Source organism: Diadema antillarum, unplaced genomic scaffold (assembly GCF_040938485.1).
Source record: "Diadema antillarum isolate AM-2024a unplaced genomic scaffold, OU_Dant_1.0 seq00000956_RagTag, whole genome shotgun sequence".
Taxonomy (NCBI): Eukaryota; Metazoa; Echinodermata; class Echinoidea; order Diadematoida; family Diadematidae; genus Diadema; species Diadema antillarum.
In genome coordinates this window covers 1,018,206-1,024,645 of record NW_027271804.1, presented here as the reverse complement: position 1 = coordinate 1,024,645, position 6,440 = coordinate 1,018,206, and the positions used below count along the sequence as shown (strand labels likewise).

Here is a 6,440-nt window from a genome sequence, read left to right as displayed (position 1 = left end):
TATAGTAATAAAAATAAGAGTGAGAGTGTGTTAGTTGATTTCTCCACTTTGAGACTTAGGTTACTAAAATAAATGAAACCATTGGTGTACATGATATGGTTTCTCTTCAATAGAAATGAGCAAAAACTCTTGTTAACAGTGTTTTGTCACCTCCGAAACAGTAATTCTTTGTTTTTATTAGATCTTTCATTAATCTCTAGAAAATTCTCACTTCCTGTTGCCAAATTACTATTTTCATCCAAAAGAGATTCCTGTCAATTGGACAGAATCAAACAAAATTGCTTTGTCTTCGAGAAATTATCAAATATAATACGCTTGTTGTTTCGGAGGTGACGATTGTTTCGGAGGTGACAAGTGTTAACGGAAAATTGTAAATTGCTCCGAAATGAAAACAACAGGCTATATTTCTACTACCTTCCTTCAGAGATAATGTGAGGGGATATGTTACATTTTTGTAAATGTAATGTATAACTGATGTCAAGAATAAAAAAATCAAATACATAAATCTGTTGTCTCGGAGGTGACAGAAAAGTTAACGGAAAAGTTGCATAAATTTATAAACACTCACCAAAAAAATGATAAGCTATTTGAATCAAATAATCTTTGGATCGAAGTTAAGTCAGATTGATTACTATTCTGTTTTGATGGAAATTAGCAAAGTTGAATTTTATAATTGTGAGCAAGAGCTAACTCAAAAGAGGGGTTAATTGTTAACGGAAAATGTCACCTCCGAAACATAAAGTTTGGACAATTTCAGTCTGTAAAGAAGACAAAGCAGAACCTGGTAAACATAATAGTTCTTAATGTTGGATACCTGTCTATCACCACAACAACAAAAATAATGAAAAGGAATAAACAATTTGATATGCTAGGTCTGACAAAAAAACCATGTCAGAGTGCATACACCAAAAGTGTTGGATTTCAAGCATGTAAGTGCATGCCACATCTGAAAGAAAAAGAGAGGAAAGTTCATTAAGGTACCCAAGGTAGACACTGTGGGTGGTAAGTTTATGAGAAAAAATAATGCATATCTGTCAGTGTATAAGAAAGTTATACACCAATTAGTGCCAAAACCATGTTTTACACCACTGATTGTAAAAATGGCCGTATGTGATAAGAAAGAGGGCTGCAAGCAGGCAGCTCAAATACTGCTTCTCTGTTGTTGTAGTTGTTGTTGTTGTTTGTTTGTTTGTTTTTGTTTTTTGTACGTCAAAATGTTTTAAAGTGCAGTTTCTTCCCTTCAGTTTCATTGTCCTTGGGATTCACAGTATATTTTGTCGCTATTTCATCTTCCCATTGGCATACAGGCATTCGTCAACCCAATTGCTGCAGCAAGAGCTAATGGCCCAAGGCCCCAGGCCGGACCCACCATCCAGGATTACCTCAACCGCCCCAGGCCAACATGGTATGAAAGAGTTCCTGCCCGCTTGACAGCCTTTTAATACCACTCACCAATTTAGGCGCATCCTGCTATATGTAACAAAGTCCCCAGAACTGGCAATTTTCTTTCGTTGTATTGACGTAACGTTTTAATTGAAGAGAATTTTGTGCATTAAACTTTAATGCTAGTCATTTTGGGGGGCAAAATGTTTGCTTCATAGTTACAAAATTTTGCTATAGCCTTGTTCATTGTAACTGGAGTGCCATGTACTTGATTTATGCATCGACTGCCACTGATTGTATTTCAGTTTGTTTACCTTTTCATTTTTCTGCTGAACTGCAGTGTAATGTCAATGGAAGAATTTATGCATGTACCACCATCTGCATTATAACTGTTTGGTGTTACAAGTGACACCTTTCAGTTATGGGGTCTTATTATCCATTTCAAATAAGGTGAGGACCAGAAAATATTGTATTCTCATAACTGTAGTCCTAAGGTCTACATACACATTGTAACTCTCACTTTGGAAATCTCTTGTGTAAACTATTTACTGCAGGGAAGAATGGCAAGAAGAGCAGAAGAAAAAAGAGGCAAAATCCAGCAGTTTGGCTGGCTGGGAAGAGAAGATGAACCTGGCAAGTACAGAATACAACTGTTTTATTTATTTCATTTTTTTTTTTTTGGGGGGGGGGGGGGCGGGGGAGGGGGAGGGACGCGGTTTTGTTTACTTATTTTTAGCTTTTTAGTGTATAAGTACATAGTACATTGTAATTCTATGATATGGTAATATCTATATTTTTGCTGTTCAGTTATTTTGCGGCTAAAGGTCGAGGCCATCAAGTTGTCGTGGGTTGCCTACAATATATATCTTGTACGTTTAAAATGATGTCCATAAGAGTATTTTGCATACATGTGCAACAATGATTTAACTCAGTTTCCAACAAATGCAGTAAATGTATTGAGATTGATAGGGCAATGAGCTGGTGTGATACGTAGTTGGCATTGAAATATGCAAATGAGAAAGGTTTAAAGGTCATAGACAAATTGTAATATTTCACCCTTGTGCTCGTGCAGTAATACATCACATTTGTAGGTACCAAGGCATGTTGCGAGACTCCCTTTAGCATGACTGGGGGTAATTCATTAGATATTATTTGTTGGCCTGGTGGCAGTAAAGTGAAGTAAAGTGAACAGAAGTCAACATCAAATTCTGAAATGCTACTGTTTTGCTCCAAATGTATGAAATGGTTATAGAATTGTGTGTCATAGCTACTTAATAGGTGTTTGACAAAATGAAGTAAAACCCTAGATAAAAGATCGAGATTAAAAACTAGAAATAATGCTGTCTGCTAGTTGAAAAAGGGCATTTTCATCTCAAGCGAGTGAGATATGGAAATGCAGTATTGTGGGACATATTTAAATGACCTTGGAAAAGTTTTGTTAGGGTCAGGAGTCAAAGGTTATGGCCAAATGCTTCATTGAAAGTGCACAGACCCAAGAAATTTTTAAATTTATTTCGTTGTGTGAATGGAATTGATTACAGAAAAGTTTGCAAAAACATAAAAGTTGACATTTAAAAAAGTTAAGATGTATACAGTATTGACACTTTTCATTCTATATGCTTTTCCTTTCCTGCTCCTGTGCAGAAATTTAGGGAAGATCTGAGGAAAGCGAGAGAAAAAGCTCTTGGAGGATCGAGTGCAAAGAAGAAGGTATGGGCGCAGAAAATAAAATCAAAGGCGTGCCAAGTAACGTTGGTGATGGAGATGATGAAAACTTGTAAACATTTGATGTTGTGTACAAATTGAAGGCTGTTCAATCTGGCTTTTGGTGTTAGTAGTGTACCAACACTGAATCTGTCCTGCTCTGTGGTAAAACCCTTGGATATGAAAAGCCACAATTTTTACCATGTATTGCCCTACTTTTGTGTTGGGACATTGTGGATTTGTTGAGTTTAAGTTGCCTTTCTAATTGAGCTTTAAATAATCATGACTTGATTCAACAGCAGCACAATTCTACCGAACAAAAAATGCATGATATTGACTATATGCTTTGTATGTTCTTTTGGAGGCTTGTCAATTGTCTCTTTTTGCAAATGAGTGTGTTTAGCAAAAGCTTTTTGCGGTAGTGAAGAAGTTCACTATGTGACCTTAAATGTACTTTTGATAGGTGGGTCATTATCAGTGGGCAGCAATAATAACAAGCATTTGCACCAGGAATAAAATTGATAGTAACCCCTATGACACAGAACAAGCACGCCACCTACAGAATGAAATAAATGACTGTGGGAAAGGCTAATGGCTATTGATTTGGTCCAGCTATGATGTTGTCAATGCCCCCACCCATTGTGCTCATCACAATGAAATTTCATTTTTTATAAGTAATTGTTGAACATGTTTTTCTGAAAAAAAGCTTGAAATTGTAAATTTGTTATGTGAATTGCTCATACATACATTGTTTTTTCTTCTTTAAATGCCCCTAGGATAAAAAGGCAAAGAAGAAGAAAAAGAAACGAGCGAGGGTGAGTTTCAAAGCACAAAGTATCTGTGTAGTTATTTCTTATCTCACAAACCTATGCACTTCATAATTGTGAACACTGCTAAAAGTTGTTTGCCTCCATAAATGAAGCAAAATTTTAACTCATTGCAAAAATGACTTCAATTATTTATTTCCCCCATTGTTGCGTTGTGTGTAAGTTAGGATCTTGGAGAAGAGAAAGCTGTTGAAGCTCAACTTTGTTCGTGTTTGACATTGCAAAAATTGTTTTGAAGGTGATTTGTTTGAGATTTCACTGTAATGTTGTGCATACGAGTACGTCAAAACTTATTCTTCAGTGAAGGTACAGTATACCATTGGATAGATTAAAACACACACACACACACACACACACACACACACACACACACAAAAGGGAAAGAAACTGTAAATCTGAAGGGATGCGTGAGCGAAAGTTTCTGAAGGAAGGGAGTGCATAATATGAAAAAAAAAAAGAGAGAGCAATTGGTATTGGAAATGTACAAAAGATGAATTGTTGTTATGGAGCAAACATGTACTTAAAACTTGACTTGTTTGAATATTTTTCTAATATTTTTTTTTCATATTTTTCTATCTCCAGCATGGCATTGTATGGTCGCTTCAAAATTGACTAACCTCACCTCATCTTTGAAATATCTGTTGTTGTTGTTGTTTTTTTTTCTGTTAGTTGTCTATTTGCACAAAGCAGTACCAAAAATTACATCCTTATTTTGGAAAAATTTTTGTCCCAGGAGTTGAATTTCATGCTTTGTCTGCTGTGCACAATAAGTTGCGTCTGAAAATATACATCTACACTGTACATGTTGGAAGAGGTTGTGTCCTGTCTGTTGCATTTGATTCTTTGGAAGAATTTAGAAAACCTTGTTTCTGTTTTTAGCACAATGTGACAAATGATAATAGACTTTTTGTATTAAAGCAGAGTTCATGTGAGATTTGAGAACGTTTGCTCTTCATTGTGTTCTGTTATAGTTTCTCATAGTAATCGCACGTTTGTTTACAATCAGCTTGACTCTGTATCTCACCGTTTTCATCACCTTACAGCAGACCTCTGCGAGTGTTATGTCTGTGGACTTGGCATTTGCGTGAAAACATTGACAATCTATTCACACTGATTATTCACTTAGCAAATTTTGCTGCACTTCATTAGTTGGGCTGCAGAAAGTTCATGCAAATGCCCGTGGTTCATTAAGTTTATTCTGGATCGATTTGATAAGATTCATATAATTGTATGTTTTATATCTTATAGGAAGTCAGGGGCCCACTGGCCTTGGTTTCTGTTGCACAAATATGACAAAGGGGTGATTTGTTAAGATTTTATTTAGACTGACTATTGTACTTTGCTTGCAGTCAATAGTTATCAAAAAGTAACAGCATTGAGAGGGTTTATGCAGTCATGACTGCTTCTGGAAATCAACAAACAATATGTAAGAGAGATTTGGTATATTCTCGGGTGATCATATTCTTCAGTTCTGCTGCATAATTTTTGGTTCTTTGACAGATGTAGAGTGTCAGAAAAAAAATGTTCAGTATCAAAATTGACATCTTTGAAAGCTAAAATGAATGGCATAGAGTCCTATCTGTCATAATGACCACCTTATAATTATTGTAATCATAATTATAATTGCAATTGTGATTATGATTATTATAATTACAATTATCAACATTATAACAATTGTAATTATTGAGATTCTTTATTACAAGGCCACTAGAGTCTTTGTGTAGGAACTTTTGTGAAGATGTGTGTGAGCAGGAAGTGTGAGTTGTTATGGACACTTTTTACCGATAAAATTCTATAAAGTCAGAATGGCTGCCACCCTACACTTTATGTGGCCATTCTTTTTTAATGTTCCTTGAGTCATGACAATACATGGGCTAAATTGTATGCTATCCAAATTGCAAGTGGTTGTTGAAAGGTTCTTTGATGCAGAGTGGATGTTTCTGCTGGAGGCTCTTTGAAAGATTACACCCCCTCATGAGTTAACAAGATAAAGTAAAAGCCCTCCCTGATTTGAGTAAAGCTGCAGTGTAGTATTTTTGTCCTGATGCAGGTCATGTAACACACAAGTATCATTCTGATTGCTCATAAGAATCTCTCTGGTTTTTGTGTGTGAATATGGGCATATGATTCTAAAGAGAGGGGGAGGGAACACACACACACACACACACACACACACACACACACACACACACAATACGATTGGTGGTATACGGCATACTCACTTGAAGTTCTTCCTCTTTCTCTCAAACCTCCACCTGTTTAACACCAACCAAACTCAAATGATCTCCATCACACCCAACACCGTTCCTGGTTGAAGTCCCCATCTTCATCCTCATCCTCCTATGAATCTTCCGATGACAGTGACTCTGATTCTGAGGAGGAAGTGGTAGGTTGAATTTCGTTTCGTTCACATAGCAGTGTTTGGCTGCAATTTGTTGATGCTACAAGAGTCAATTGCACTGCTTAGCATAAAGTAGATGTCCTTATCTGTAGCACACACACTTTTGTTTTTTGATTATTAAATGG

At 36.2% G+C, this 6,440-nt stretch overlaps 1 long non-coding RNA gene across 1 annotated transcript; it reads left to right on the top strand.

Annotated features, from left to right (window-relative positions):
• Window positions 1-1,306: 1,306 nt before the first annotated feature.
• LOC139741845 (uncharacterized) lies at window positions 1,307-3,145 on the top strand. Its single transcript, XR_011711645.1, has 3 exons — window positions 1,307-1,405; window positions 1,938-2,016; window positions 3,028-3,145. It is a non-coding gene; the product is annotated as an uncharacterized lncRNA (long non-coding RNA).
• The last annotated feature ends 3,295 nt before the right edge of the window (window positions 3,146-6,440 follow it).